At 36.0% G+C, this 24322-nt stretch overlaps 1 pseudogene; it reads right to left on the minus strand.

Annotated features, from left to right (window-relative positions):
- Positions 1-1801: 1801 nt before the first annotated feature.
- LOC121426121 overlaps positions 1802-24322 on the minus strand; it is a 40360-nt pseudogene continuing 17839 nt past the window's right edge.

Consider the following 24322-nt stretch of genomic DNA (forward strand, 5'->3'; position numbering starts at 1 on the left):
TTTAAATATCAGCACCAGTTAAAACGCACTATGAGTATGCAAAGATTACATTTATGGTAGGCTTTGATGGATTGAGGCAAATCGAATTTGCCTCAATGTTTAACCCTAATTCTCCCGGGGGGGGGGCCATAATGGCCCCCCCTCAACAATTTTCGCGATATATCTGCTGCGCAAAATTTTTTCACCTCGCAGCTCACTGACTTTTTACATTCAAGTCTCGCGCAAATTTTGAGACCAAAGTTGTGAAGCCCGGGTACGTGGTTACGACATTACGCAACATTATGCAAGTGCATGTCAGACCCAAAATTGCTCATAAACGTGATTTCATGTACAAATCCAATGCAAATTGCGTATTTCGCCAAAATTCATAAATGTATCATTATTTCTACTTTTACTGATTAAACTTAATTAATTTTGCCTTGTTTATGATCAGAATTATGTCTGGAACAATTTCCATTGAAAAAACAATAAAAAACAAAAAGTAAAAAAACAGAGAAATACATAAGAAATTCATAAAACAATAAAATACATAAGAAATTTATTTCCAAACCAAAGTTTTTTTGAATTATGATTGTTAAGAATGCTACAAGGAAAATTTTTACCAAAAATTAGCATTCTAGGAGCTTTATTTAGTGAATTAGAGCAAAAAGTATGATTTATGCATAAATTAGCATAATTAATTCATATAAAATAAAATCTCATTATTTTGGAAAATTTTACCATACAGCCTTGTAGATTACATCGCACACTACCAGCGTGCAAATTTTTGCGTCGCTCGCGCGATCGGCGGCCGAGATCTTAAGGGGGGGGGCCATAATGGCCCCCCCCGGGAATGACAAGAATCAAAATACCCCGGGAGATTTAGGGTTAAACTTTGTTTTCCTATACATGCAAAACATTGTATGATATGTATCACATGCGCATTTTGTAATAGATTATATACGATTTGTAGAGAAACATTGAATAAAGTCTTTATTTGTCAAATTAAAGTAACACTTTAAAATAAGTGCAAACTGTCAAATATTAATATTAAATTGAGCTTTTTAATTTTCTTATTTTTTGTATTATTAATGTTTTCTTATGCTAGATGTTTGTTGTTGTTATAAGGGCCATATTAGGAAACTCCTCTTTTGGTGATATATTGAGCTTCAATTAATGACGAACAAAGTTTAAATGAAAGCACAATCAGCTTTTTGAAAGATTTTAGTGTATTTATATAATTTAATAAAACTCATTTCCTCTCTATTTTGTTAATTCTTTTTCTTCTCTTCACAATATATATATATATACAAAGATCAAACAAGTAACAGCTGTTGTTGTTTTTATTCTTATGCACATGCCCAGTGCTGATTTCAACCATGTAATACATGTATGAGGCCGTATGACGTGCGTATTCATGCATAATACTCCACACTACTATTTGCCCATCAATTTCAGTGACAAAATCACATTTTTACTGTGATGATTGTGACGTAAAATGATTTCCTTTCAACAAAGTGGTTTACCAACCATGAGTCTCGCCTGATTTTGTGATCAATGAAATATGGAATATGATCTTTTGACCTCTAGATGACCTTTGACCTTATCATCCTCAAGAACACACGTGTGGTAATACCCCAAAATCACTTGTACTGAATATATATAAACACAACTGATGCAGATATAAAGAAATGAGAGCAAGTTGAACAAAAACTTAAAAAATGGACATGACCTCATATCAATTGACCCCTAGATGACCTTTGACCCCACCATTCTCATTAACACACATGTGGTATTACTCAAGGATCATTTGCATCAAGTGTGACCATAATTGATGCAGAAATTTAAAAAATGAGAGCAATTTGAACAAAACTTGACCTTTTGACACCTAGATGACCTTTAACCCCACCATCCTCGGGCCTCATGGAATATAGACCCAGAACGTAGGTATTTCCCTATTAAGTGAACAAGCAGGATGTAGGGTGTAACTCAGATTATATCCTACATAAATTAATTCCTGTATGCTAATTGGTTTAAATAGCATCATGTGACCAAACATTCTCACTACTTTGCAATGATGTCAAAAATGAAATGCCCACCGAAAAAAAATGTGCTATTCCATGATCATGACGGTGCAAGCACTAATACGCGTTCCGCGCACTGAGCGTGTAGCTAAGCACTTGAGGAAAAGTAGGTCAGTCAGCGTGGCTGGTTTAGTTCAAATTAAAAAAAGGATGAACTAAGAGTACAAGAACTAGATTATCAGAATCTATTGGTCTAACTTATTAAAGTAGGATATAAAACAAATATACCAGGCCTTTATTTCGAAAGTATAGACTGAATTATTGATCCTCAGTTGTACTGGAAAATCACTATTTTTCCCCTCAGGAAAAAAGAGTAATGACAGTCCAACCTCAGATGAATAATTCCCGCTACACTTACTCAAAGCCTAGTATATTTGTATAATATACATCAAGTAATTTTTAATTTTTTAATTTTTAATTTTTTAACTCAAACCGTGTCCAGACAACAGAACTAGTCATAAGTAGCTGTCTCTAGAAAATCATGCTAAGCTATAAATTACTGGTCACATAGTAGATTTCAGCCAATCATCTCATCAGGACTCGTATCATTATTTTATACAAATCTTGATATTGTGATTACTACAAATTAATTCATTTTGAAAAATATACAATTACAATCAATATAAAAAAAATTATATACAGTTTTTCAGAAAGGTATAAATTTATAAATCCTGTAAAATTACATTTCTGTATTATCCTGAGGCTTTGTTGCAAAATTATATATTGATACAAGTCTTTTTAAGCGAATGACAATATTACAGGCAACAAAAGTGTCAGCTTGTATGAGCACTTCTTCATTTTCGAAGAGTTCAAGAAAAAATACTTGCATGAAAACTGGAAATGGCTAAATCATGAAAAGCACACGCTTTTAAACTCTTGAAACACACAGCGACTATTAAACATGTAGGCCTCGTGCCATAATAATCATAGTAAATCCACATTTTTTACTTTCTACCCGTCAACTTGGAAGTTTTATGCCTAGATGAATTCAGAAACTCTTGTTGGAATACTCCAAAGGTAGTGGAGAGTGAGCATACATGCAGGCGGACCAGGATCCGATAACTGGGGTCACTACATGTAAAGTGCAGAGAGATGTTCCAATGTATTAAGCTCCATGCAAAACAGAATATTATACTTATTAAATACTTTTTCTATTTGGATTACACACGGTGCACAGTCAACACAGAGATTGATTTTGATCGCTTATATCTCTTGCTCCAGTTGTTATTTTGTTCCAAATGTAGTTGGCGTTTTCGGTGGTAAGTAAACCTGCAAGTCGTCTTGCGGTGTTGTGCCAACTCTAAGCGTCGGGTAATCTGAAGATGATTCTCTGAAGGTAAAGTTGGTGTCTCCCACTGTCCATGGTGGACATCTTCTCCTTAGAAGAGGAGCTATCATCGCCTCCAAAGACGAATGCATGGTTTGTTATCCCTGGACTTTGTTCCTCAGAGGATTTATAGGTTCCTTTGGTTCCCGGCTGTAGCTGCGTTTAACATCTGGATATCTTGGGTGGGAAATGATCCTGTCTTGTTTCTGGAAGATGGAATGGACAGTGGGATATAAATTTCAACTTGCGTACCATCACTCTTTGAGGAATCAAACAGTATGAGTTATGATTCTTAATTCTGTCATCTATGCATTAAGAACTACAACTATAAAGTACCTTTAGAGTAGCTCTTGCATGCCCAAGGCATAGCCGAGAGTGTTTGGACAATTTCAAAGATAAAACGTGTGTGCAATTATTATAATGCCCAAGCAAATGATGTGTACCATATATACCATACTTGATAAGATATTGATGTGGATTCTTGTTTTTTGATAAAGCAAGGTCATGTAAAGCCACCACTGGTCAATAGATCAAGTTATTATTTCCAATCATTATTACAGTCAGCAAAGTTTCCTGCTAAAATGAATATATGGCTGGTCATGACACGGCCAAATATCTGATTAAGATTCATATAATTTTATTTATAAATTATTTTCCTATGAATCTGACACTATAAATATATATCAAGAGGGGCAATCAACCATTGTGCCATCACTGAAAATTATGCCAGGTACATGAACAATTATTCCCCTATATACACGTATAAATAAAAAAACAATGTCTAGTTGTAGACAATTATACTGATAATTTTACAAATTGATATTGTAGCTTCTTTGTTAAGCTATATATCATTGTGCAAGGAGCATTTATTTAATATCGAACTTTTCATGGTCAATACAATTATGATATTGCAAAGGTACCAAGATCAATACGAATCATGCCCATCCATCAAGAACCAATGATAAGAATCAGGGGCGCATCCAGGGGGGGGGCACTTTTTCCAAGGGAAATTTGACAAGCAAAAAAAAAGGTGGTCACTAAAAATGCAGATCATTCTGTTCCATGTAAAAATTGACAAAAATAAGGTCCTGACTTGTGTATGAACGACATATTCCCATTAAAAATATTTGCTGACTCTCAAAAAAAGGGGGGGGGGGCACAGGCCAAAAATTCCCCCTCTTGGATCCGCCACTGATAAGGATAAGTTGGCTGCTATATCATGGTAACTTAGTAAAGAATTAAGACAAGGATTTTCAGGTTACTACCATAATGACACAATAATGATTCTAAGTCTTTATTAATTGGGCCCTTGCCAGTTACATACCGATGTCTGCGTTTACACCAAGCGACGAGGAGGAGAACGAGGACCAGGAGAACAATGGCCCCTGTCGTCACCGACAAGATGAGAGGAAGGGGGAAATGATCTGGTGGTTGAGTAGGAGGCAGAGTGATGATAACAGGAATAGGTGGAGGAGCTATAGCAAAGAAAATGAAGACATTGCAAGAACAAATTTTCCTTCTAACTTGCTACAAAGTCGAATACCAAATCTGTGATCACAATATAGACCTAAATAACATGTAAATGAAACCGGTGAAAGTTATTCAATTAATTTTGAATTTGTATTACAATATTATTGATCATGATTAGCAGTTATTTGGAACTATATCTTCATAATTTCAATCAGCGATAGGAGATGCATGGAAATCATCAGTGAAGGTTTGAAAGGACAATGAATGCATTCATCATGACTGTCTTCATCAAAGTAAAGATATGGGTAACATCAATTCTGGTAGGGTGTGAAAGCAATCAGTGGATGTTTTAGAGGGCAAAGAATGCATTCATCTTTCCTTTTTTTCCATCTTTAGAAAGTATTCAAAAGACATCAATAATATTCATAGTAAGTGACATCTGCTGTATAATAATTAGTGATGTTAGGTAAATGTATCTAGATAACCGAGAATTCATTCATTTTTGGTAGGTATTCAAAGGATTTTGACAATATTCATAATCACAGATATTTACTTTACAATTAGCAATGTTATGCAAGTGCCTCTGGGTTACACAAAAAATCAGTGTCGTGTGACTGTGTCAAAATAATACATAGAATGCATATATCTTGGCTGTCTTCTTCAAAGCAAATACTGGCAACATTTAAAATCAGTTCTGTTAGGGGTGAGAATGCAATCGGTGAATGCAATAATGAGGTGACAATGCACCCATCTTGTCCTTCTTCATATTTAAAAGTATTCAGAGGACATTCAAAATATTCATAGTGACATTTGATTTATAGCTAGAGATGTTAGGGGAGAGTCTTTGTAAAACAGATAATGCGTTCACCTCGGTACGTATTCTAAGGATTTTGATAACATTCATAGCCAATGACATTTTCTTTACAATACAATAAGTGATATTACGTGAGTTTTTCTGGATTACAAAGAATGCATTCATCAAGGCAAGTATTCAACTGACATAGTTAACATTCATAATAAGTAAGATACACAATTGAGTGTCTATGAATTACAGTGATGTTACCTTTACAATCAGTGATGTTAGATGTATGGAAATCATCGGTGAATGTATTTGGGGGGCAAAGAATGCATTCATCTTGACCTTCCTCATCTTGATATGTATTCAAAGGACACGAGTAGCACTCGTAATCAGTGGCATTGCCTTCCATTCCATAGTAAGTTCCTATCCCACATGGCACTGCAGAAAAGTAGAATGAAACAACACTTTTAGTTTATATGCTTAGCTACTAAAAATATACTTTATTTCTTCCTATTTCCAGGAACACTGTCTCAAATACGAAGACATACAGTCATGTTTGAGAAAGTACTGAATGTAAAACAAACAAACAATTAAGAGCACAATTATATTAGGTCGATATTTATAACATCATAAATAAATGTCAGAATTATCTCAAATCAATATAACAATATATTTCAAAATATCTTCTTGAAAAGGAATAGAAATGCATACCATTCTTGAAATACCAAATGAATTTTATTTTTACACACAAGTGTATATGAAAAAGAAAACAGATGGAGGATGATTTTCTTTCACGAATTGCACATGATTTTCTCACCGCAATATCCATCAAGACTGCCCTCTATGTATCCCAGGCGGACAGTTTTCCCAGACATCTCCTGTGAAGGAAGATGGATCACTGTGTAAGATTTCATCATTGATCTCAAGCGTCAATGAGTCATTCGTCAGTAGTGAAGACACATCATAATAGAATAGGTCCAGTGGCTCTGAAATCTCCAAGTCTGTAATGTTATCTGCAAGAAAGATTATTGTTACATATATTAATACATTTATTAGTTTCAAAATATTGTTATTTTTTATTCTGCAGCATTTCTGCCCAAAGGTATTGTTTACAAATTTTGTAATCATTGCTTGAAAATGGTCTGTTAATAATCATAATAATGAATTTCACTGATGCTATAAATGAAATTTTACTTAAACACAGATACAAGACAAAATCTTTAGTGCACAGGTTATACATGACATGACAGGACAAGAACATTATACAAATATTGAAAATTTGTGCAACATGCAGGACTAATGCAGAATTAATACTTCGAGCCACTCCACACGTAACATGCTTTTCAAGTTTCAAGTTAGCATAATGTTCCAATCCTGGTATTTTCCTGACTGAACGATACAGATACAGATAGAAGGCTATTTCAGATGTATTTAGAACTTGGTCATCATAACTCTCCTGATGAAATCAGCCATCGTTTGCGTGATCATGCCAAAATTTGAAGCGCACATTCTTTACAACAGAATTCTTGATTTTTTTTAGAATTCATTATGAAATAAAGAAAAAGGAATACTGTTTATTCAAAAAACAGTTATGATGAATGTAAAAGAATCAGGGTCCTGTGACACAAAGGTCAGCGATTAATCGTACACTTCATTTTTACGACTGATTGTACATTGTAGTCAATAGAATCCATCGTAGATCATTGCTAAGCTTTGTGTTTTGGGCCCCCTGGTGGGTGTTTCATCAAGATGAGTTACAAACGGCCTTATGAAAAACTGGTGATACCTTTATATGCAATGAACGACAAACAGATTATAGCATCAAAAAAGGTATCCCAAGTCATTTGTAAGGTCATTCGTAAATCACGAACAGCTTTATGAAACACCCCACTACACTGACATTTATACATTACTCACCAGCTTCCGGGTAATATTGCTCGTAGGTATCGTTCTCAGAGACTGTGATACTTATTCTGACCTCTCCTTGTGGATGGATCGACCTACGCTTGTTGGTTTCGAGCTGACAGTTCAACACCTACTCACAGAAACAGACCAGAGAAAATACAATGAAAAGAGGTGTTTTTGTTTCTTATTATTTTCCATGAACATGCAAAAGTGTATAATGACATGGCAACCAATTTCCAAAAGGGACAATATACATATTCCACACTGTCACAGAATTAGGTTTTTAATTAAATGCACATTTAATTTAGGCTAATGGCAAGCTAGTCTAATTTCTACTTTGCCTACTAATTTTTGTACACTTTGTGAAATGAAAATTTGATTCATGGACAGTTCATCAACCACAAAGACAATATCTAGTTAGACTATGTGGATATTATATCTACATGATATGTAGATGCAATGTAGACTAACTTGAAATAGACAAAATTGTGAATAGCTATATGGCTTCTAGGTCAAATGGCTGTTAGACTATCTGGTTGGCAGTGACCTATGCTGGAAGAATAAAGTATCACACAGTGTGATCACAGTGTGTTCACATACTGGACTATGTGAAAATATTATTCACACAGTTGAAATTGTCAAATTCAAGAGTGTGGAGATTTTTTTCACACTGTGGACACCTCGACAGTGAGACTGCTCACATGGTCGGCTTTGTGAATATTGTGATTCACACTTTTGAAATGCTCAAATTTTCACAGTGTGAAGGTGATTTCAAATCATGTTCTGCAATGTGAACACACTGTGGCAAACACTGTGGAACGCTGTGTCCTTTCCAATAGGGAAGGATTAGACAATAATAGCTGAAACCAAATGAAGACAAAGCAGGCATAGACCAAGTAGCAACATGAACTCACAAAACCTTAGTTTACCTGGGGAGAAATTCATCATCATTTTTCATCTGACAGACAAGTTGTCAGATCTGACAACTTTCCTTGATTTGGATTGGCTGAGAAGCACTGTTACTATGGTAACCATCATGAAATGCTCACCTGGATACGAAGAATCTTGCATGATTTGTCTTTGAGGCAATCTATATCGTCAGAATGTGCATTGAGTGACTGATACGCAGCTTGCTTTAAACTCTCCTTATCACTGGCCGAAGAACAAACAGCGCCAGGGAAGCCAACTTCTACTACCCCCGTGGATCCATGACTCTTAGAAAGTTCTGAAATTTGAATCAAATTTGAATGTTAATTGTTCCACTTTAATAATAAATACACCTATTTCTTTATGAAACATTAATTAACACGTATATGACATCCTTGGAAAGAAGTCAATCAAAAAGTAAACATTTTCTACTTACTTTAAATTTTTAAAATTAAATTTAGTCCAATTGATTAAATTTACTTCCTTCAATATGAGTGACAAGATAAAGGAAGAATTCATACAAATTGAATACATTTGCATCAATTAAAGTGCACATGTGCAGCATATATATGCTGTCATGCTTTCCATGTAGCACATAAAGCTATTATTCTGTTTCATATCATATGCCTTTAAGGATAACATAACACAGTTTTTTACATCCTGCATCTCATGTCAAATATTGAGTAAATCTTGAACGTTTTGTTAAATTATATATGCATTGTGTTTTATGTACTGATATATATGTTATTATAATTATTACCTGTACATGAAGGAAAAACAGCCCTTCTATTTTTGGAAGTTTGGTGATTCCATCGATAGTTTGTATCCTTCCCACAGTAGTAGCTGTTCATGACCCTCTCGGCAAAGCCGTAACCATGACGACAGCTGATGGTACAGTTTGTCATCTCCGGTTGTTCATCACAATTGAGGTAGCCTCGGAGGGGTCTTCGTAGCCTCAAACATCCTTTAGAATGGAAGATAAAATAATCACCAATAATCATGCATTGAACTGTCACATCTAAAGGAATTAACATTCCAAGGTTTTGTCACTTTGTGAATCGCTTTCCATAGGGCCATATATTACATATGCCCTTTCAAAATCAAATTAAAAAACATTGGTTAAAATATGATGATCGACATATTTTCAGCACAAATAGATATTAAGGAGCTTTATTCAGTGAATTAGAGTACTAAGTATGATTTCATGAATAAATAAGCAAAATTAATTCACATAAGAAATATATATGAATTCTGTGCAATGTAACTATGCAACAGCATAGATTATGTCATTCTTTACCGATTTTTTTCATGATTTTGCAATCCGCGACCAAAATCTTTAAGCTCAGAAAAAAGCCCAGGTAAGCTACGATTGAGGCTTTTATAGCCAACCAAACATTCATACAATATAATTGTTAATCTGACATTCTATGCTCTGATTGTTCCTAATTAAACAACTTATGATTGATACCTGGGCATTCAAACTCGTTGCACATTCCAACTTGCTCGGCCTTCCCTGAGCAGTTTAGACCTCCTCCCTGTGGGGCTGGGTTGGTACAGGCCCTGGACCTTGATCTGGTACCACCTCCGCAGGTAGTACTGCACTCTGACCACAAGGACCAGTGGGACCAGGCTCCATCAACTGCAATAACAAGGATGACAATCAAAATGGGAATCTACCATCAAAGGGGTATGTTTAAATGGCTGTAACACCTGAAAGTTTCAACAAGCCTATGCCAATGTCCCATGGGGGGGAGGGAAGCAGTTAAATATACTGCTGTACACATGTGTGACCAAGAAATTTCCAAACACCCCCTAAACAAGTTTTTCTCTGTGTGCAAAAAAAACCCTAATCAAGTTTTTCACTGGCTTTATTTACACATTTTGGCCCCTAAACAAGATGTATCAAAAATATGACCTCTGGGAAAAAGCTTGGGAAAAAAAACATAACCTTAACACGTTTGGCTAGTCTTTAAAAAAAAAATTTTGGTGGAAAAAAACATACCCTAAATACATTTGACCCTGCGATTGACCATTGACCAGTCTTTCAAAACCACCCCTTTTCTTGAAAATCACTGTTTTGATACCCTTAATGAGTTCACGCGTGGACCATGTCCAAAACTGTAAAAAACCTCTTTAAACATGTTTTTTGGTCAGGCGTGTGTACAGCAATATATTTGACTGCCCGCACCCCCCCCCTGGGGGCCATGTACGCTATGGAAAGCCAATTTCAAGACTCAAGACTGAAGATTTATTAAAAGATGATCACAGCTGATGACAGCTGAATTGACAAATGTTTTACAGAACAGAATAAACAAATACACATGAAATTAACAAAAAATATTACAAAAGAATCAATAAATTACAACAACAGCTGCAATTCTAGATATTATGGTATAATAAAAAATAGTGCAAAGGTTAATAAGTTTTAGAAAGAAAATTATCCGGCTCAATCCTGATAGCATACTCAAATGATAGTTCAAAGTTGATATTCAAGTAATGCAGAGAACATAATAAAGCACATAAATACAGACCGGAAAAAGTGCTTGCAACCTGCTACACGCCAGCACTTTTTTAAATTCTCCTTTCATTCCATTACTTGATAACAACAATTACATTTTGTTAACAACACAAATATCACAAATTCAATTTTTGAATTGATGAACCACTTGGGGCAACTCTTGTTATTGAAAAAAATGATGATGAAAATAACTTATCATAGCCAGCTGACTAAAAGGCTTATGTGTGAAAGCCCCCTCACAAAGAACTGTGAATTAGCTAATTGTGAATATAAGATCCCATTATGTATTAGATGTAGGTGCACACTCGGGCAATGTGTGCCTGTATATGCATATATTTAGAGTACTGAAGGAAACAAGTAACGGGTATTGTACCCAATCCTAAACCAATATGTAAACAGTCTGTCAGGAGAAAAAAAATCATAATGACATTTTCTAATAAATGCAAAACCATGAACAAAAAAATTTAATAAATGTGTATTTTAGTGAATTACAGCCTGCTTTTTCGATGCATTTACCTTTCCTCGTTTCGCAGAACTGCCGGAGAACCCATCCCTGCAGAGGCAAATAGGTTCCCCTTCTATTGTTTGACATGATGCAGCGTTCTTACACAGTTCATCGCTGCACAGGTCTTGCGTGTCTGCACATAGTTCTCCTTTGTAACCACTTTCACACTCGCAATGGAAACCATCTAGTTTGTTTTCACAAGCTCCACGGATGCATGGGTTTGATGCGCACTCATTCACAGCTGGAGAAATTTGGGGTAAATAAAGAGATACATGAATTAGTAAATTGTAGGGATGAATTCATTAGTCTACCCTGTTTGGAGAAGTTTGTATTCAGAAATCCAATGTTAGTCCATTTTCAATTTCGAACGAAGAAAATCGACCTCGAAATCATAAAAGTAAGTAAATGAAATGGCGGCAAGCTTTGCGCTCGGGCTGTTGTGTTATCTTCGGACCGAGGTCAAGAAACAGGTGTTTTGATACTTAAACTTGGGGCAGTGGGTTTGTCGTAATTGGAGAAGATAATTGATTTAGGAAAATTGGGGTATGGTGTTCTCAAATGGAGGTTTTCGTCATGTATTAGTGATAGTGTAATAATAAAAGTAAAAAAAATCTGCAACTTGAACGCAAACATCAGCATTATACATAATCATGTCGAAGAAGGAAAGAGAAGTTAATATAATCTGTGCTCCGTAACACAAAGATTAGCGATCAATCGCTAAATCGACTGACCAATCAATATCAATGTTACAAGTGCATTCTGTTTAAAATACTGACCAGGGACCAATCAGTGCGGTTCTTTCATATTTGCAATTCATCGCAAACCTTTGTGTTACGGAGCCCTGGACTTCAAAATGTGTGTGTATCTGAAGCAATAAAAGTATGCACTTTTACACACTTCTTTCTTTGATTTTCACGTTTTTATATATGTATATATATATTTTTAAAATAATTTACTGCTATCAAGGGTTCCACTCTCTTTAAAATGCTGTAAATACTGATAGCAAGAAAATTAACTTACCATCACACATTGATGGAGATTCTATTTGAGAAGAAGTAATGTTTTTTGAAGACAGGACATCTGTCCACGACACGACATCACCAAAGAGGGCGGGCTGACAAGTCGATGATATTTCATCCAATGCTTGCTCGTTAAGGTGAGAAGCCCATACATTGACACCACTCATCACCACGTAATCTAGAGTAAGATATAAATACATAAAACTTGACTCAAATACAGTCAGTATAAGCCTACTTGAATGAAAAAATATTGATTGTCGAGCATGTGGTTCAAACAAATAGCATGAATTTAATTTCTCATTATGCGATAACTCAGTTTTGATACACTGATCGTTTAACATTCAGTCATTTCCATGGCAGCACTATTTTAACTGATGCATAGAAACTTGGTACAAGGCATACTACATGTTTGTACTGGAGCAACCCAAAATCTGTTACATTCACATTCTTTTACACAATTTTATGACAAGGAAAAAAGAAGAGGTTTATATTAGGAAATTTTGCAAATCTCTGTGAGAAAATAATCTATAATTAAATTTTTTTTTCTGGGGGGGGGGCTAACTTAAGATCAGGGGCACAAGGCATTTTTGGGGGGTTAAATGGGGGGGGGGGGGCAGGCCAGAAATCTTTGTACCAAGACTGACCAGTCAACAAGATCACTCTTCCAGAAGCTCACCTTTCTGCCCCATGCTATCCGAGCCCATTACTATTGATCCCTGTCCAATGCCTCGGGCAGAAGACAAGGTCCTGTTCCTGAATACCGTTCGGCCTTGGTCGACGGAGAGGATCCAGCTAATATCAGGTTCAAATGACCATTGAAGGCTAATGTGATGCCAGGCATTGTCACACAATGACGAACCTATGCTGAACGATGTACTGAATGAGAAACAATGAAAAAAATCAATGATTTTAGCATTAAAACATGATTTTATTATACAAAAAATTATCAGATGTTATGTAGTATGTTTTTTTTCTATATTTAGCAATTACCTCAGACAATTTACCACAAAAAACATACAAATACTCCACTGCAGTTGAATTAGTGTGCACCTACAAATGGATTGATTTCTACTTTTGGGCTGTTATTTGGACTTTACTTTGTAGTGAATAAATCATTTTAACCCATCATCAAGTTCATTCATTTCTAAAAGCTATAGGCATTCACCCTAGAAAGAAACATAAATTAATGATTAACTAATTTATTAACCCATTTCATTTATGCTTATAATGTTATATCTTGTACAGCATCCAGAGTACATCGGTTGGTTGGGCCAATAGGGCCATTTCATATAGACTTGGAACTATGGTAACTTTACCATTATGGCAACTACCATGGTAAGGCAGCTCAACGGCCAATCGAAATCATTTTAATTATTTGTTATATCATTTCTCTGTTGTATGAGTTCTTGAAAATGACAAATGAATAATCAATCAATAACAAAGCTGTCAATTGTTTATGTAACCCCCATGCACATTTATTCTTAGCATTAAATTCTTTAAATAAATGAGTTGAATTAAAAAAAAAAGAATTATGAAATAGTGATAATGTGAATCGCTGTGTTTTGTTTGTATCAATGTAACACATTTACTTCTGTAAGTTTATTGTTCTTGCTCATTGTATTGTGTTTCTCTAATTTAGCTTTGTATGATGAAATAATAAAAGAAATGATATAAATTAATTATGTATTTTAAGTAATACCATACTCTTCAGGACAGAGACACTTTGCTCCCAAACTGCTTATCAAAATATAAGTGTCACAATAATGAGATTAAACATTGTCAATGAGCACAAAAAAATACACATCACTATATTAAATATTATATTTTCCCTTGATATCTTTATTTTTACAATTCCCTAAGTACTTTAAAAGGAATGATGATGCATATTAAGCTTACCTTTTACTAAAGACTTTGAGACTGCAGGGATTGAAAAGTGAGTACGCCTCATCATTAACAATGTAACCAAAGATAAGGAAATCTTGTGGTGCCGCCAAAACTCGCATCCAGGATGAGACAGTCATATGACTGCTATGACCTGACTGAATATCAGCAAGGTGGACTACTTCAGACCCAGAGTTAAAAGATGACATCAAAATCGGAGGGTAATGCTGCAAAATCAAAACAATAATGCATTTCTATAATATTTCCACCTTACATTTCATGATCTTACCAAGCTCAGTTTATTTAACTGTAAGAAATCTAGATCTACGCTGACAGTGACATCCTTGGTATGACAAACTTTCTCATGATAAAAAAAAATCAGCGTTTCCTACTACTGCATTTATTTATCTTGAAACTGAACACTGATTTTATGCCAGCTGGGTAATACACAAAATAAACTGTAAATGGTTAAGACAGTAAAGGCAAGACATATCTTTAAGAATCACCTTTGGGGAAGGGGCAAGAACAGAAAATTGGAAACAGTTTTATTGGACTGGCTCCTGTAGTAGAGGTTTTAGTGGGTAAAATTATTCCTCTTTTTTTCAGAATAACCAGCCTCCTTCTGACGATTCTTGCAGAAATGCATGCTAATAAAAGGGTAACCAATCATGTGGTCGTAATAGTCAGGTGGTCTTTCTATACAGGTGTTTGCTATAAGAGGTTTGAATGCTCAAGATTACCTGTTTCACAAAGAAGTCCAGTGTAACCAGGGGCACACTGACAAACAAACTGAGTATATCCTTCCATGCAAGTTGCTTGATTTAGACAGGGGTTGCTTTCACATTCCATGCTGGCTTCTTCACAGTGAATCCCCCTGTAACAGCCAATCAAACAGATGAAATTGAAATTCCAATGGCAAGACATATTATATCCATTTCAAAGGACTGGGTTATTTTCGAGGTGGTGATGACCGGAGGTATGACCATGCTGCTATCACATATCGAATCCTATGGGACACTAACTGCGCGTGCTTTCCGCGCGTGTCTACCACTCTATGGAAATACCATTGGAAATGTCATGTTTTTTTAACAATTTTGTCATTCCTGAAAAAAGTTCCCAATTTTATCCTTAGTTCCCATGATATAATGCTGATGATATCATATCATTTCCATTAAATAATTGAAATGTTTGCAAAGATGTTAACTGCATTCGCGTTTTGGGGTCAAAACATCCCTTTCATATCAAAAATAGGATGAAATTCAACGTAAAATCCTACTTTATGTCACCACAAGCGATTTCCCACTCTTCCAATTTCGCTTGATGGTATCGTACAGCTTAGTTCCCATGAGTCATTGTGCAGTTTTTTCTAAGCTTTACGATGATGTAAGAATGATGTTCATTGGTCAAACTTTGCGTTCGCGTTTTAGCTTTAAATAAACATGTGTCAGACCACAAGCCAATGGCAAGAGTTGTCATATTCGGTCCGGGCGCGTACTGTACCTAATATACATATCACCCTATGCATCACTTGCATGGCGCGGCGACCGGGCCCGGGCGCCGGCCCACTATGCTGCGCTTGCCTGCCTAGCGCCTAGCTGCAAAATGCAGTGCACTATGCCTAGGCGCGCTAGCCTATGTACCGTATGTTGCTGTCGTCTGTCGAGCTGAGCTGACTGTTTGTCGAAGCCTGTTAGCAAGTTTCTTTTCTACTGTAAGTTCTTCCCCCTGAATAAGTAGTGAGTATAGCTATGGGTATTCTGTGATAATATGTACATATTTAGGGTTATGTTTTTAAGGTTATTCAGGTATTTATTAAAAAGTAAATCAAAATTCTGATTCATTGAACCCGGATTCCCAAACGCTTAAAGTTAAATTACAGTACGGTACCGGTACGTTTCACTTCACGGCTCTACTAAGTATAGTTGTTGTGTATCCGGACGGATTGTGTGTCCAGACGATCAATTTTAGAATGTCATTTGGAAAAATTTAAGCGAAGTTTCATCAATTTTTACTACAAAATGTTGGGAAATATTATAAAGAACAAAAATAGATAATGATTACAAGTAATGAATTCATATTTTTAGTGTAATCCACAGACAAAAAAGAAGGCTTTAAAAAGATAAAGTGTCCGGACACCCGACCCCCCATCCTACATGTATGGGGGCCGGGTTGCCCCGGGGACCTCGACGTCTTCAGTACGTGTTCGGGCTGCCGCAGTAAGGGCTAGCCATGTCCACATGAAGTTTGCTGCAGGTTCAGGTTATCACAGTAAGAGAGCCAGACTCCAGCGTATGATTTTTTGCAGTCTATATGAGTACCTACTGACGTAGATCTGTTATCTAGTTATTACATTCTATTTTATTATTTCTTTGAATCAGGAATGAAGCTGCGCAAAGTCCCGCGAACGGATTATCGTCGTCTTCATGAAGGCAAACAGCTTAACATTCGAGTGGGGAATGCTGAGAAATGGTCAACTTCTAAGCTGTGGCCATTTGAAGTCCTTGAAGAGACGGAAGATCAGATAAAAGTACACTGGACAGGGTGGCACACAAAGTATGATCAATGGATTGCAAAAGAAAGTGCAGTGGACATAGTAATACCATTCTGTGTTGACAGTGAAGAGGAAAACAGCATCTATCTTCACTTACTGCACCAGACCTACATACAGGTAAACATTTTATTTGGACCTATCAACATAAATGTCCTTAAGGTATAAGCTATCTACAAGTAAAATTTAATTCTCGTGTAAACATGTAGTCGGAGTCTGGAAAAAAGCAATGGGGAGGGGGGTGGCAGGAATAATTGAGCTGCAGCAAATTTTACAGAAATTGACAGCTAGCTTCTATAAGAAAAGTAGCTCTATAACAAAAATATTGATATCAAAGAAGCTGTGACAGTAGTAGTCTATACCATCATACATGTGTATAATAATTAATAGACTGCTGCATTTAAAAAAAAAATGTTATTGTTCCATTTTTTAACTAGTTAACATCATTTTACTTATAAAAAAGAATAATGCCCTTTGAGTATGATCACTCCTTGACCAGATGTCTGTTCACTTTCCATTTCTTTATTTCCCTTTTCTGCCTTATTCTTTTTTTAGATCCAGGAGCAGTTAAACATCAGACGAGGCTCAGACAGTGAAGTCACTTTGCGCATTCCTACTCAAAAAGCTTCATTTCATAGATTCATCAAGGAAGGTGGGCTTATCAAGTCTTCGCGTGGATCTCGCTATCACATTGGCGAGCTCACCAAACTTGAACTACTGCTTGGAAAGGATTGGCATACACGTATATGTAACAAAGCAGGTGACCATGCAAAAGTGAACTATGACACCTTCAGCGTATGGCTCCAGGAGCGAAGGCCACTTGTGTCTTACAATATCACATTAAGAAGGAGACAAATTCACAGAGGGTATAATTGACCATACGGTTTGTGAAAGATAATGGTAACATATTAGACCTTTGAACTGATAAATGTAAACTCATTTGTAGCAGGTATAACTATGCTTATTCTTTCATCAGTTTTTGTTTCGGTTCTTTTTCTTTGTCTTTTTTCTTCCTTGGTAGCTTCAGTTCATCAAGAGGAATGGTTTCTTCCATTAAATCGAAATTATTTTTACAATACAGTTTTGACAGAATGTACTGATGAAAATGGATTCTTTGATCCTACTATTTCTGAGCACATTGCCAGACAGATTTTACAGTCTCATTATATTTCAGACACTGATGTAGACCTTGGTTATTTTGTTCATGAATTACAAAAATGCATCAGGGTAATGTTGAGCAAAATGAAGTCAAACAGAAGAAAAGGTGGATATTTTGCCCAAAATTTTTATCATCAAAGTGGAAAGATTCTTATTTTAATGTTAAATTAGGGTCACAAAAAAGAAAACTTGAACATGAACTGAACAGTGAGAGAAAAAGGAGGAAAATTTGTGAGTCAGAGATTGAGAAAAGCAAAGAAATGATTAAAGGTTTGGAAAGGGATAAAAATAGACTTGTTAAAAAGCTTATCAAAAAGGCCATCAAAATTTCACAAAAAAGTGGACAGCAAAAGAGAAAATACACAAAGTCTTACATGAAGAAGGTAAAGCGTGACCTCAGAGAAACGGGGCAAGCAACTATTTCCTTACTTGAATCTTTAGAAATTGATGTAAAAAATATGACATTATGTGATAAGTTTGGGAACAGAGTAGAACTAAAATGTAAAACGGAGACAATGCAAAAACTCTCTATAGATAAGGCACTTTACATTAAAGATGAACTGTGTATCTCTGACAGGAATTATCAAAAACTTTCGAAATGCCTCAATAACCTTCCCAGTTTGAAAGAGTGAAACAGCGATCAAAGGAAATTGACCAGATGTTCCCTGTTCACACATATGTTGATATGATAGGGGCATGGGAGCCTTTATCAACAAAACTACAAATTGTTGTCGATCGTATGTCTTGTTCATACAGTGACGAACCAGTTCCTGATCAACTTGGTGTAAAGATTAGTGGTGACGGTACACGGATTGGAAAAAGAATTCATTGTGTAAATATCACATTCAGGGTTATTTATGGACTTTATTTAAGTGAAGAATATATACTGGCCATGGTTCGAAAGCCTGAAAAATACAAATTTCTCTGCAAAATTTTTGAACCCTATTGTTGTCAATTTTCCAAATTATATTTCAGTGAATGGAAAACTTGTTCAATTGCAATATTTTTGGGGTGCAGATCTCAAGTTCCTAAATGAAGTCATGGGGCATTGGAGCATGCAATAGTAAATACAGTTGCTTGTGGTGCAAATGTCCAAGTGATGAACGTTATATCACAGATAAAAAGTGGTCTATGATTGATAACAAATACGGAGCTCGTACTTGTGAAGAAATTACTGAACACAGTTCTTTACCAAAGGGAAAAAATATGAGCTGCGTTGCACCACCACTTTTACCGTTCATTCCAGTAACCAATGTTGTTCCTGATGTATTGCATCTATTTTTAAGGATTTCAGATCAGTTAGTGGCACAGCTGATTCAGATACTGAGGCACAGGGACAATATTGGAAAAAACTCTAAGCATGTTGATCTGTCCAAGTGCCAGAATATGTGTGCTTTTGAAAAATTTGTTAGTGACCTTTCAATTCCATGGGCATTTTACATCAGCAAAGAATCGGTTCAGTTGCAATATCGAGATTTTACAGGCCCTGAACACCATAAGATTCAGACGCATATCGATTTCAACAGCCTTATTCCATGGCACCCTAAATTAGATAATATAAAGTGGCTTTGGAAAGAGTTCAAAGACATTATGGAGCTCCTTAAGACAGATTGTGTTGATATTCTGTCACTAGAATCCAGAACAAGGTCATGGGTATCAAAGTATGCCACAACATTTCAGGCTAAAGATGTTACTCAGTACATGCACATCTTTATGAATCATCTTTCAGAGTCTGTGTATCTGCATAGTAACCTTACAAACTTTAGCCAGCAGTCGATGGAAAAATTGAATGATAAAATTACTTCTCTTTTCTTTAGGTGTACCAACCATAGAAATACTGAAGCATGTGTACAGGTCATTCAAAAACAAAATAGAATTTCTTTCCTAGGCCAAACATGTAAAGAGTGCCTTACTTATCATGTACATTGCTCAGAATGTGGGCAAGAAGGTCATAATAGGCGTTCATGTCACTTGAAGTCTGATGCTTAAAGGTAGGTAATGGATCCCTTTAGGTGATCCCCGAAAGTGCAGCTAAATTTTGTGTGAACATAATGTATTAGCAGCACTGGGGGGGGGGGAGAAGGGGGGTGTTAGATGCTTTGCCCCCTCCTCCCCCCTGCCAGAATTGTATGCTTGATTGTTTTTTTATTTTTGTTATCACTTGCCCATTCTTGCTCCCCCCCCAATTTTTTACTTCAGGAGCCACCATTGGTTATGTTTTTAAAGGGGAAGTTCACCCTGAAGAAAACTTTGTTGTAAAAATTGCAAAAAAAATAGTAAAAAATATTGGTGAAGGTTTGAGGAAAATCCGTTAAAGAGTAAGAAAGTTATTAGAGTTCAAAGTTTTGGATTTGTGACGTCATAAACGAGCAGCTGCCCCATGTGTTCTGTAACATAAAAGGCATGAATTTCAAATTATGCTTGGTTCCTGATGACTTAATTTTGTTTTCTATTCATCATCAGGTGTGAAATGATTTGTCTATTGATATACAAAAGGTACAGTGAAAACCATTTTCAATTTTCTGAGAAAATGACATTTCATTGATTTTTTACCATTCGCTATGTAGGAATGCTGCTCGCATATGACGTCACAAATCAAATAATTGAAATTCTAATAACTTTTTAATTATTTGATGAATTTTTCTCAAACCTTCGACAATATTTTTTATTATTTTTTCTGCTGTATTTTTACAATAAACTTTTTGTCAGGGTGAACTTCCCCTTTAAGAGTTATGTGTTTGAAATGTTATATAAAGTTACTATAAAACTGAATGGAACAATTTGAATTTCTACCCCACAACCTTGGTATTATTTGTGCAGTAATACAAATAGAAATTTTGGAACTTGCAAATTTTCAACTCTGGGTGGATGGGTGAATTATATGTTTTACAATTTTACATTTATGTTAAAGGATATTAATGTTTATAGAAATGTGTACAGTTGGAAACATTAATAGTGACAATTAAATATTCAGTACCATTTAATCTAAATTAACATGGAACTCTGAAAACTGCACAAGCTTTTTAGGTATGCATACCATACAGACCTTTCAATAAACGTATCATATATGCACCTGCGAATCCTCAATTTTTTTAAGGGGGTGCGAATTATCCATAAAAGTTTACAAGCAAAGAAAACAAAATTGCCTCAAGAAACTGCTGACAAGCAAAAAAAAAAGTGGCGGGGGGGGGGGGGTGACGCTTCCAAATTCAGGCATTTTGTAGGTTGCATCTTTCCGCCCCCCCCCCCCCCCCCGATCTGCACCTGTATATGTATACATTTTTTTAAGCTTCATCTTATAGATTGCATGGAGTACATGAACTACTGATACTTAAAAATGTCTTTTACTTTTGCTTAAGTATAGCATTTATCTGCAATACCACTTGGCAATACTATTGTGTTGTGTATGTGATATTCTTAGAAAATACGTTGTTTATTCATGGTAGTCAGGTGTTCTGGCAGTTTTGCTAGGTCAGGAATAGGAAGTGACATGTATTGCGATTAATTCAGTTTGCCTCTGGAAGAAAAAAATAAGTGTTGTGTATTTAGATGCCAAATTGTTCCCATAGTTTCCCCTTGGGAACTTTTTCTATGTGTTACATGATCATTAATGGAACTTATTTTGTAATTTTACTAGGCCTGCATTTAGGCTCTAAAATGAAGTGATGTAGGTGCTTTTGTACCTTATTAAAGCATTGCTTAAATGTTAATAATTTTAGGTGTGTGCCTCTCTCTTTTTGCGTTTGTGTTGTGTGCGTATGTGGGTCTGCGTATGTATGTTTATGTGAGGAGGTGCCGTGGCCGAGTGATGTAAGGCAACTGACTAGACTCATGAAAGTCTGGGGTTCGATCCCCGGCCATGGCATGTATATATGCACGTGAGCAAGGCATTTAATCATCAGTGCTCTTATATCCTACATTCAAATAAATGGAAATGTTATACGCATTCTTGGTAACTATATATGTGTGCACTTGTTTAATAAAAGAAAACAAGAGTAAAAAGTGTTTTGAGTGTGTGTGGTTGTCATGTGTGTGCAATTTTGTGAGGTGGAGGTGCCGTGGCCGAGTGGTCTAAGCCTAGGGCACCTCACTGGACACATATGAAAGTCCGGGGTTCGATCGCCGGCCACATATGAAAGTCCGGGGTTCGATCGCCGGCCACGGTACCTCATGATGCAAGGCATTTAATCAACTGTGCTCTTTTATCCTACATTCAAATAATTGGAAATGCTATAAGAATTCTTGGTAACTATGTGTGCACTTGTTTAAAAATAAATGATGAAGATGATGTGTGTTTGTGTGTGTCTCATAAGCAGGTTCCACTCGATACACAAACCATATATAGGCATAAATACATGCACACAACACACACACATCCCAACACAAATACACTCTTGACCCCTGTTAAATAGAGCATTCCCACGGAGAGTAGAAAAGACAGCGCAGTGCATGCAGCGCAGCAGGTAGGGGCCACGGCCGCCGTGCCCTAGCGTACATACAGCCCTAGCGCTAGCCGGACTCGCAGCCGGGCTGCGCTTGTGCGACTGTGCGCGCGCCGCTGAGCATTGGCGCGCGCAAGGGGTCCAAAAGGCGTAAAAGGACTTGATATGGTACGAACTTACAAGCAATTTGCTGCAGATGTAATAGTTTGCCACATCAATATATTGACATTGGTTACATGCTTTATGACTACTTCACTCTTAAAAGCAAATATAATTTGAATAATGATATTCAACATTAACAGTACTTAATACTACGTTTCTACATGCTGCATAATATCATCCCGATTTTACAACAGCTATTCTGATCATTATTTACCTCACCTCGATGGAGAGTGGCAAATGTAGATGAAATCTTTGCAAAAGGGTGTGAGTGCTGGATGGGAATTGAATTCTGGACCAAATAGTTCAAGGTCTGAAGGCTAATCCGCTGCACCACAACACTTCTATGTACATGTATTCTAACATATTTGTTTTTGTTTTTTTTACCTGAATCCAACAGTGCAGTTACAGATGTATCCACCAATGGCATCTTCACAAGAACCACGATTCATACAGGGATTTGAGCCGCATTCATCTATGTCAGTATCACAAACATGCCCTGTGTATCCTGCATAATAAGAAATGCCAATGAATTTATTAATTAAAAAGATATTTAATTCATATAACAAAATATATGAAAATGAATAATACTAGTAATAATAATGCTACTACTACTACTACTACTACTACTACTACTACTAGTTATGATAATATCCTGATTTTTTACCACCCACATCAGAATATTTAAGTGTTTTACACAAATATTTTCACATTGACTATCACATTTTTGCTTGACTGTATACGATGTACGTACAATCTCTACTCCCTATGGGATATCATATAAAGGAGTAGTAAAGCAAATCAAGAATCTAACAAAATTGACATTAACCTTGTCATCAGATTATGGTTCAAATGCACATGATACAAGAACAATCTTCACTCCCTGAGTAATAATATATTGATAAGTAGTGAAGCTAATCAAAAATTCAACAGCATTGACATTATTACCTGGGTCTACAGATTCTAGCTTGAATGCACACAATGTATGCACAATCTCCACTTCCTAGGGAGTATTGCAGCTATTATAAGTACAGCAAATTGCATATCCAGAAATATTAACAATGACGTCCTATTTTGTTCCCATTGAACACCTATATAATAAGGGTGCAAAAGTGTACATTGATGTCTTTCCAAAGTTCACAAGGCTAATATCAGATTAAACAACCTCATGATCACAAGTCAAAAATTAAAACTTGTTAGACCGCACTGCTCAAAAAAGATGACAAATACTTTATATTTTATATAATTCCCTGTTTTTTTTTATTTTTTCTTATCTTAAACATGTAAACTAATAAATAGCAACATACTATTAACTTACCATTTTTGCACACACATTGGAAGCCAGATACCTGATCAATGCAAGTAGCATCGTTCAAACATGGTTGCAACAAACACTCATCAATATTCATCTCACAGTACGTCCCGTTGTAACCTGGTGGGCACTGGCAGATGTAGCCAAGGACCTGGTGAACAAATGGACAAAATCACAACAGTGCATTCTCATCTGTAGGACAACCACATTGCTTCTCTGCTCACCGCTAATGATTGGAGGCATTCTGCTTCTAGGTTGATTCCTTTCTATCTTTCTTTACATTCGAACA

The sequence above is a fragment of the Lytechinus variegatus genome, chromosome 13 (genome assembly GCF_018143015.1).
Source record: "Lytechinus variegatus isolate NC3 chromosome 13, Lvar_3.0, whole genome shotgun sequence".
NCBI classification, from domain to species: Eukaryota; Metazoa; Echinodermata; class Echinoidea; order Temnopleuroida; family Toxopneustidae; genus Lytechinus; species Lytechinus variegatus.